We start from the raw sequence: 11,070 nt of genomic DNA, 5'->3' as shown, positions 1-11,070 counted from the left end.
TCATTCTTTCTTTCTTTCTAGAATTTTCTTTTTCCTTTTTCTTTCCTCTCCCAAGCCTATGTATATTTTTAAATACATTGTAAACTGTTCAGAGGGGTTTTTTGTTTTTTTTCTTTTTCTTTTTGTCTGAATCTGTCTTTACTGTATATCTCTATATCTGTCTGACCACATGAGTCTTCTGTCTGTTAAGTGATACAGATAGGACTAAAGCTGCTGCTTTGGCAACTGGCTCCACCCCATTCCTTAGCTTTTTGAGAGTCTAACTTCAAGATGGAGATACTGGTGGGAGTCACATTTATCACCACAACCCAATGGAGTTTCTAGGTCTAGGCCTCCACCAAGAAGCTTGATGCCAGCTGCTCATAAACACCATTGAAGTGTTTGGTGGTAGGGCCTCTTGAAAGAGCTGTGAGGTTTTTGCTGCTAACATTGAGTCAGGAAGCCTCTCTTAAAGGAGCTGTACCTCTGCTTACCATCAGCAAACAGAGCCTACCAGAGAAAAGACGGCTACCAAGAAGCTGTGCTTGACTCTGTTCTTGTTTGTCTAGAATTCTTTTATATTTTTTTAAAAAGTTTTCTTAGGCTTTATTGGAAATTCTTGCCAAATGTTTGAGTGATATTTATAGAAGGAAGTTTCTGTCCCAACCATTCAGTCCCAAATAAACACACAGAGGCTTATATTAATTATAAACTGTTTGGCCTATTAACTCAAGCTTTTTATTAACTAGATCTTACAACTTAAATCAACCCATAATTCTTGTTGCCTATGTTTAACTACGTGGCTTGGTATCTTTTCTCCTCATGTTGCTTCCTCTGTGTATGGCTGGCTGGTAACTAACTCTCTGCCTTTCCTCTTTCTAGAATTTTCTTAGTCTGTTTGTCCCACCTATACTTTCTGACTGGCTACTGATCAATCAGTGTTTTATTAAACTAATACAAGTGACAAATCTTTACAGTGTACAAGAACATTACTCCATAGCAGTTGTCTGGGCCCATGGTTGGGTCTACAGCAAAGGAGCACAAAGAGTATAGGGTTGTTCGCACCATTCTGGTAGAAACTGAAAGAGAAAGGACAAAGACACACCTCCTAAGGACACGCTTCCTCATGACCTCCTAATGGTCTGCCACCTCTCAATAGCACCACTGGCCGCAGACAAGAGTCTTCAAAACTTGGGCCTTTGGAAGACACTCATCCAAAACAGAGCTGGTTTCAGGACTAAAAGAAAGTGTACCCAGAAGGTGGGGCACAGAGGTCAAAGACGGCTTCCTTGAACTGGTGATATACTATCACAGACTTCATTGAAGTGAGGAAGTGAGTTAGATAAGGACTTGGGGTGGGAAGAGAACTTTCTTGAATGAGAACCAGTACAGTTCTAGTGTATAAGTAACTCCAGTGTAGGGAGAGGCTAGTGGCCCAGAACCAGAGAAAGGAGACAAGATCCGCCTACTGAAGGTCCTTCTGGACCTGTTGAAGGATTTATATTTTATTCTTAGCTATGATGGAAAGCCACTGGGATATTTATAGTATTTTGTTTTTCAGCAAACTGGCATTCACATTTGACTTATAGGTATGGTTTAAAATCTCTCTGAGTACAGCTGTAGAGACAGCGGTTTCTAAGTGGAAACTTGAAGCAAGGAAACCAATCTACTAGCTGTAAGTAGCTGAAAAGACCTTCAAGGTCTTCAGCCTGCATTATGCAAACTTACATAACAGGCATGCACAGATAAAGATCTAACCCTCCAAAAGCCATCCTCCTTTCAAGTTAAAATCAAAACAGTCACAGTTCTTCAATGTTTCCTGAAGTTATTCAAGTTAGAAACCTGTAAGAGTTTCTGAATAACCAGCTTACATCCATTCCAACATCTTATTATTAGCTCAAAAAAAAAATTAAAACCACTCAAGTTGATAAATAAAAATGAAATACTTCTTTAAAAATCTCGAAATAATTTTATTTCTAGGAAATAGCTTACCTAAGTTTATAAGACACAGTGAAATAAATTATATGATAGCAGGACCAAATAAATATTTTTAACTGACAAAACATACATTAAAATTGATCTTAGTCACAAGGATAAGGATTTTGTTAATTGCAACTAAAACAAATCATACAAAATAAAGGAACAAACATAACCACAAAATTACTAATATTCAGAATAATTAGACTAAAATTAATGTACAAAATTCAGCTTACTTTAAGGTGAAATTTTCACTTGGGAATAAGTGAGAATTAGTAGTGATTCTGGTTATTGTTTTTAGAAAACGGGATGATGAAACATTCAAGGTCACAGCTTTTTAACAGGTGTGTTACTCCATTCTTTTAGTCCCAACACTGGGAAGACTGAGGCAGGAGGATCATGAGTTTGAGGCCAGCCTTGAGCTTCAAAGCAAGACACTGTCTCTTGTCTTAAAAACAAAGGCTTTAATAACATTTTCTCAAAGACAAATAGTTCAATTAAGAAATAAGCAAAAGAATGGGCTTGGTATGGCATATCTGTGATCCTAGTACTTGGGAAGCCGAGGCAGGAATATATTTTATTGTGAATGTGAAGCCAACCTGTGACATATAGCAAGAGCTTCAAAAGAAACAAGTGAGCCAACAAACAATTACAACAAAAAAGGCCAAGAACTAAGTGACATTTTAAGGAGGTATCAGTAAGCACCTAAGATACTGAATGTCACTTGGCCGTTGGGGTGATGCAAATGACAACCACAGAGAGGTGTCATTTCCTCTGCATTAGAGTGGTTATCAGATGTATTAATGTCTATCTATCCACACAACAGGAAATAACAGATGTTGATAAGGTTGTGAAGATAACGGAAACCTTGGACACTGCTGGTAGATGTGCAAAATGATTTTGCTGGAAAGGGTAACAGTTTGACAGTTTTTCAAAATCTTATACATCAAATTACCATATGATGAAGAAATTGCAGTCTCTAACCTCAAAAAATACAGAAGCAAACATTGAAACATTGATATCTATTTGCCGTTGTTCACCGTGCTCAGAAAGCAGGCACAGTCCAAATGTATATGAGCAGATGAATGAATAGCCAAATGCTACTTCTACATCCAATGGAATATCATTCTGCCTTTGAAAGAAATGGCAATGTATCCCATACAGTAGATGAGCTAGTAGGGACATTTTTGCTAAGCGACATAAACCGCAAACAGAAGGAAAATACTTTATGATTCCAATTGTATGATATAACTAAAATAAAAATAGTTCAATTCATAGAAACCAAAAGTACGATGGAGATTACCAGTGCTTGGGAAAGAGAGTATGTCTAGTCCATTTTCTGCTACTATAATAAAATAATGAAGCAGGGGAAGTTTATAGATGTAGTTGGCATTTTCTTTGGGCTGACAACCAACTTCCCAAATAAAGACACTAAGACTTATTATTAATTATCAATGCTTGGCTTTAGTTTAGGCTTGTCCCACTAGCTCATTTAACTTAATTTAACCTGTTTCTATTTATCTACATAAATAGATAAAAAAAAAGCCTCTGGGCTTTTTACCTTTCTTACATTCAGTATGTCCTACTTTCCTGCTTCCTCCATGTCTGGCTGGTCCCTGACATCTTCTTGTCCCCTTTTCTATCTTCTCACTCAGATCCTAAATTCTTCTTCCTCCTACTTACTCTTCCTGCCTTGAACTTCTGCCTATACCTTCTTTCTTGATATTTACCGTTCAACTTTTTTATTAGATCAAACAGGTGCCTTAGGCAGGCAAGGAAATGGTGTCTGTCTGAGGCGTCTTACCTCACTTCCTCTTCCTCCCAGCATTCTGCTCACAACACATCTTTACATAGTTAAACAAATACAACACATCTTTACATAGTTAAGCAAATACTCCAAACTTATAAAGATAAGGAGTTTAACTAACTCACACTTCTGGAAGTTCAAGGACACAATGCTACCTTATGTTCAGTTTCTGATGGTGACCTCTTGCTAAATTGCAACAAGACAGAGATGTGGAAGTAAGTGTGTGCAAAGAAGAGATCCATATACCAGAGAGAGGAAGGGAGGGTGAGAAGGGACCTTGCTTTATGTCATCCTATTCTTGAGAGAGCCAATTCAGTCCCATCAGATCAAAAACTTCCAATGAAAAAAGCATCAATCATTCATAAAAGACATAGTCGCCTCTTAGAAGTATTGCCACCTCTCAGCACAGTTGCTTAATAATTATATTTCAACATTAGCTTTTCTGAGAATGACTACATCTAACCCAGGGAAGGGAGTAATGGGAAGTTAGTGTTTCCTGGGTCCAGAGTTATAGTATGGAACCATAAAAGTCACCTAGAAGCAGATAGTTGTACAGCACTGTAATTCTACTGACTACCACTGAATTATGTACTTAGGATTCATTGAAACTTTTATTTACTCCCCACACCCCTACAAAAGTTCTCCCACTCAGGACCTTTAGAGGCTGGTGACCATGTTTGCAAGTCCACTGTGATTACATCCTCAGAACACCTCCCCTTAACTACAGTGTGTAGAGTCTGTGACACAGCTCATCAGAGCTTCTGTTACATCTTTTTCTTTTTATTTTCCCAGACAACCTTGATAACCTTTTCCAAAATACCCGTGGCACTTCCTTGCTGGGAAACAATCCTTTCCTACACTATGAAAATGTATTATTCTCATTGGTTAATAAAAAGCCAACAGGCCAGTAGCTGTGCAGGAAGTTAGGTAGGAAAGTCAAACTGAAAATGATGGTAAGAAGGAGGGAAGAGTCAAGGGAGATGCCAATCAGCCCGCAAGCAAGCAGGAAGTGTAAAGAATGAGGTACCAAGTCACGAGCCACGCGTAGCATGAATAGAAATATGGGTTAACTTAAGTGTAAGAGCTAGTTAGTAACAAGCCTGAGCTATTGGCCTAGCATTTGTAATTCATGTTCGGCCTCCGAGTTGGTTATTTGGGAGTGGGCAGTCTGGGGAGGAAATGTCTGTTTACACCTCTTTCATTTCAAGTATTCTGAGTTGGCCCAAAAGAATGAAGTTGTTTGACTTGTTGAACACTGTACAAGGGTGATTTTCTTCAATACTTTATCTGGAGATTCTTTGATTCAGACTGGGCCTATGACAGGTGACATGGATTTTGTTTGTAGCACCACACATGTTATTGGAAACAATATGCCTTAGTATCTCAGGTCTTGTGTATTTCCTTGGTTTGAACAATCTATCCAATCCAAGCAGGCAAAGAGATACAGTGACAGTTACCTGCTGACATGTGATAAACTATGTGGATTCAACTTGGTAGAACCACTGACACCACAGTTCATGTGAGAATGGGCAGAGAGAAATGAGCCATGAAGCAAACAAAATGCTAATAAAACTTAAATGAAAAAAAATGCTTTATAATTAGATCTGGGTAGATTCATTTTTAGATTGAATTTTAATTATCACCATGTCTGTGAGTGTGTATGTGTGTGTGTGTACATGAATGCAGGTAACACAGTGACCAAAAGAGGGCACAGGATACCCTGGAGCTGGTGTTACAGGTGATTGTCAACTGCCCAATGTGGCTTCTGGAAATTGTAGCAGAGACTTTTACAAGAGCAGAGCAGAGCCAAGCAGCAAGACCTTTTTTTTTTTTTTTTGCTTGTTTGAGTGTATTGTTTTCTTTTAAACACAAAAACAATCAAAGGAAGAAAATATCTGTAACTACAAGAAACTTCTGTGGGACAATGGTCTTGTACCCTGTAAATGTTTGTCAGTTTTACCGGTTTAATAAAATTGCCGATTGGCCAGTAGCCAGGTAGGAAGTATAGGCAGGGCAAACAGAACAGGAGAATTCTGGGAAGAGGAAAGGATTGGCCTGCAATCTGCACCCAGACACAGGGGAAGCAAGATTAGAAGGCCTCGCTGATAAAAGGTACCAAGCTAAGTGGTTAACACAGACAAGAATTATGGGTTAATGTAAATTTTAAGAGTTAATAAGAAGCCTGAGCTAATAAGCTAACCAGTCTATAATTAATGTAGAACTCTATGTGTTTCTTTGGGACTGAACGGCAGGACTGGGCAGGACAGAGACCTCTATCAAGAAGAAACAGTTTGTTTTTACATCCTACATCTTTGGTCACATCAAAAGATAACTGGGAGAAACATTACCCATGGAATTCCATCTGCCAAAACATTCTCATATAAACCTCTTTCACTCCATAATATTTAAGTGCTGTACCAGGACCGCTCAGACCTGTAATAACAGCAACAATGAAAGTTCACAGGGAAATAGGAACACTTTGAAAGCATGAAAAAGTTTCCAATGGGAAAAAGATGCTAATCTTTCTGCAAAAATGACCAGTGGGCTGAGGGAGGCACACAGTTCCCCCAGTCAGAACTATTAGGAACATATCTGGAACCATTTTTTGTAAAGTAAAAAGCCATTTTATATGACTTGGAATAACATGCCTGAGTTTGCCAATAGGCAGATTAGAGTTAGGCCTTGATATGCTAATGAATTAGCCCCAAGGTGGTATTGGTCCGCTGGTGAACCAGCTCCAAGCTATAAGCCCTGAGAACACAAAGCTACTTTAGCCAGTGAAATGATATAAACTGAACTTTGGGAATGGTTTCTAAGATTGCTGGGCTCCCAAGACATGGCTTCTCTAGTCACTTGCAACTCTGTGTCGCCCTGGCCTCAGGGATGGTTGAATTCCCAGCATCTGATGCCAGGCTCATGGATGTCTGCTTGGCAGTGCTAGGTGCTGGCCTGGGCTCTCAAGGCCTTGCTGGACCTCCATCAATGTCATCCTCCCCACCTGCCACAGTTGAAGGACCTCACCGGGGACAAGGGTCGAGCCTGATGTTTCTGAAGCATCCTCACTGGAGATGATTCCCCTGCGCAACCCTCTAGCTGCGCTTCTGCCAAAGCAACTGTTCTCTGCTTGGTGAGACATCTGTCTAACTTTTATATTAGCATGATATAAGGAATGTATGTGAGGATAAACCGAGCATATTCGAAAGACAGCCTTGTGTGGACATCCTAACTGAGAGCCTTGCTGCCCATAGGCTATGCTCTCGGTGCTTACCTAACACACGAGTCTCTGAGGTCACTTGAATCCACAAACCTTTGCTCTGTATGTAAAACTCGTCCCATAGGTGTCCCTTCCTCTTGTCTGTGTGTTTTTCCTCATGGTGCTTCCTCTAAATGGAACAACGGCTCAACATTCCCCAAGAGCAGCTCTCGTCATATGACTTGGCTTAAACATTGTATCTCTGCGAACTCCTCCCAAGACATTCTCAGTCAGAACCAATCTCTTACTGTAATTTTTCAGATTGGATATACTTTTTTAAAATGCATTCATTGTGGTAGTGTTCACCCTTTACACTCATTCTTGATGGACCTCTAAATACATATTTTCTCCTAACTGGTCCTGGTTGCTACTCTTTTCCCCGTCCACATTACATCCTTCCACTACACTAGATGCACATGCTTCCCTACCACCATTGTGCCCCAGTGCCTTACTGTTGTAGGAGCCCAGTTGCACTGACTCCTGAAAATAATCACACAAAACTATCACTGCTTCGCCAATCACTTAAGCGTATTGCTAACTAGCTCTTATATCTTTGATTAACCATTTCTATTAATCTGTGTATCACCATCTGCCTGTGGCTTGCCAGCAAGATTCCGGCTGGAGGCTCTAGTCTTTCCCCTCTGGTGGCTCCATGGCTTCTCAATGACTGCCTTCATTCTCCCAGCATTCAGTTTAGTTTCCCCACCTACTCTGCCCTATCACAGACCAAGGCAGCTTCTCTATTCATTAACTAATAAAAGCAACACATGTACAGAAGGACCTCCCACACCCCCTCACAACACCTCACATCTCTGGAAATGACTCCCAAATCTCTGACACTTCTGTCCTGTACTTCCCACGGAGTTCACTCTCTCCTTTCTGCCTGTGGTCTAGGTTTCTGTTCTATGTGGCCCCTTGAAGCTTTACTTAAATTTGAAATGGAAATGATGATCTTCTCTACCCAAGTGTCTTCTGTACTCCTTAACACCACTGCCCTTGTGACAGTAATTATAAATCTCATCCATCCTCACTGCCCACACCTGTTATAAAGCTTGCTAATTTCAGTTCTAAATTATTGTAATTTCAACCCTTGCGGCTAATCTTCCTCCACCCCCCCCCCAAATTTCTGACTGTTATTGTATCTTGTCCATTACTGTCAAAAATAGTACTTCATCTGGAGTAAAAAAAAAAATCAATACTCCAAAGTGAGGAATGAGTGATAGCATGAATGAATTTCCCAGGCCGATGCTTTGGGGAAATGCTTGGGATTCTCCTGTGCCACAGCACCCATTTATACAGTGTTTACTGAGATACAACCCAAATTCCCTGTTCTCCCTGCACCTGTGAAGGCAAGTTTCATATTTCTCAACCCATCTGTATTCTTGTTTGCAATCAGCACAAGCCAGCTTTGGCATTTAAATTTTTATTAGTGTTTAGTATCTATTCAAAATCATTTCATTGTGACATCATTTTATGTGATAGAGCCACTTCTACTCTCTCATCTTACATCTAAGAGAAAACATTCAGTAGTTGTCTTTCTGAGTCTGACTTATTTCACTTAGCAAGATCATTCCCAGGTCCATCCATTTCTTTGCAAATGGCATAGTTTCATTCTTCTTGATGGCTAAATACCCCACCTCCTTAATCCATTCACCCTTTAGCTGACACTAAGGCTGAGTCTACAACTTATCTAAAGTGGACAGTGTCTCAGTATACTAGGTTGTGCAAGGATCTCTCAGAGGTGGGATGACAGGATCCTATGGTAATTTATCTCTAGTTTTTTTTAAAGATCCTCCATACTGATTTATATAGTAGTTAGGCTTTCTGAAACCTCAAACTATACAGAAAAGCACAGTAGAAACACTTCAAGATAGAGGACTAGGCAATGACTTTCTGAACAGCCCTTCAAAAGCTCAAGAACTAAAAGAAAGACATGACAAATGGAGTTGTATCAAATCAAAAGACTTCTGCATAACAAAAGAAAGAACAGACGTAAGAGACAGTGGAGAGAAGAAAATCCACGCTAGTTATTCACTGGACAGAAATAACATCCAGGTTATAAAAAGCTAAAAAGAAAAAAACACCAAAAGAACAAATAGACCAACCAAAATATGGGTGAATGAACTGAATGCTTTTCAAAGTAAGACATCTAAGTGCTCAATAAACATAAAGAAAAATAATGAACACTTTTAGCCACATAGGAACTAAGAATACAAATTTATATTAAGATTCCATTTCACCCCAGTCAGTATAGCTATCATCATCAAGGAAACAAAAGCCAATAAATACTAGCGAGGATGCTTGGGGGAAAGAAAAATTGCACATGATTCGTGAGAATTATCTTTTTAATGTGTTGATGAATTTTATTTACAAGTGTTTTGGTGAGGGCCTTTGCATCTATGTTCATCAAGGACGCATGGATAATTTTTGTTTGTGTTCTTCTCTGCTTCTGGTAACAGGGTAACACTGGCCTCACAGAATGAGAATGGAAGGGTTCTTCCCTTTACAATTTATGGAATAATCTGAGGAACATTGATCTTAGTTCTTCCTAAACATCTTACGAATTCCAACAGTGAGTCCTTGGTTCTTCACCTTTTCCTTGTTGGGAAACTATTACTGTTTCATTCCCATTGCTTGTTATGTATTTAAGTTCCTTAAATCCTCTTGGCTCCATTTTGGTAAGTCATATGTGACTAGAAATTTATTCACTTCTAAATTATTCCATTTACTGGGGTATCTATTTTCAAAATAGTTACTTACAATCCTCTGAACTTCAGTAGTACCTGTTGGAATAGGTAATTTCCCATTCTGATGCTATTAACTCTGATTTCATCCTTTTCTTGTAGTTAGTTTGTCTATGGGCTTCTCAATCTTATTAACTTTGTCAAAGAATCCACTCTTTGTTTCCATTGATCTTTTACGCTATTCATTTAGTCTCTAGTTCATTAACCTCTTCCTTAATTTTTTTTTTTTTTATTTTTCAAGACAGGGTTTCTCTGTAGCTTTTGGTTCCTGTCCTGGAACTAGCTCTTGTAGACCAGACTGGCCTCGAACTCACAGAGATCCGCCTGCCTCTGCCTCCCGAGTGCTGGGATTAAAGGCGTGCGCCACCACCGCCAGGCTTAATTTTTTTTTTTTTTTGAGACAGGGTTTCTCTACAGCTTTGGAGCCTGTCCTGGAACTAGCTCTTGTAGACCAGGCCGGCTTTGAGCTCACAGAGATCTGCCTGCCTCTGCCTGCCGAGTGCTAGGATTAAAGGCCTGCGCCACCACCGCCCAGCTCTCTTCTTAATCTTTAATATTTCTTTTCTTCCACTAATTTTGGTTTTTTGTTTTTCTAAGACCTTTAGATGTTCAGTCTCTATGTATTCATATTACTCTTGATGTTTATCTTGTTGCCAATTTCGGGTTTTATTCCACTATGGTCTGGTAAGTTGCAAGAAATCGTTTCAATATTTTTGTTCATTAAGACTTTCTGTAGGCCCTAAGATTATCACCTGACTTGGAGAGATCTACACAATGTGCTGAAAAAGCGTTCTATTTTGCTATTGCTGGGCAGACCATTCTGTATATATCTGTTGTCCATTTGGTTTGAGTTTAAGGTAGTTTAATCTAAACTCCGAAGTTTCTTCGCTGATGTCTTTACCTGGATTTTGAGAGTGCGGACTGGAATCACCATTTGTATTGAGTACTGGAACCCGTCATCAGTCAACTTACATCCACTACCGATTGCTTTACAACATCTGCTGTGTCCATATTCAGGATACACATGCTTACACCCACCAGAGCTTCTGAATTTTCCCTCTACCCGTGTGGGGTAACCTCCCTTTTTCCTTCTGATTTTGGAACGGCAACTGCTTTGTTGGGTACGACTGCAGTCACTCATGCTTGCTTCCAGACTCTAATTAGAATCACTCATTCTCTCTGGATAAATGTATAAAGACCTTGGAAGTGTGTTGCTTGCAGGTAACGAGCAGTTGGGTCTTATTTTTTCCCAGTTAGCCAGCCAACATCTTTTAATTAGCACATTACAATCATTTACTTTCCTGGTTATA

The sequence above is a fragment of the Microtus ochrogaster genome, linkage group LG5 (genome assembly GCF_000317375.1).
Source record: "Microtus ochrogaster isolate Prairie Vole_2 linkage group LG5, MicOch1.0, whole genome shotgun sequence".
In the NCBI taxonomy this organism is placed as follows: Eukaryota; Metazoa; Chordata; class Mammalia; order Rodentia; family Cricetidae; genus Microtus; species Microtus ochrogaster.
Note: the sequence above shows the minus strand (reverse complement) of the source record.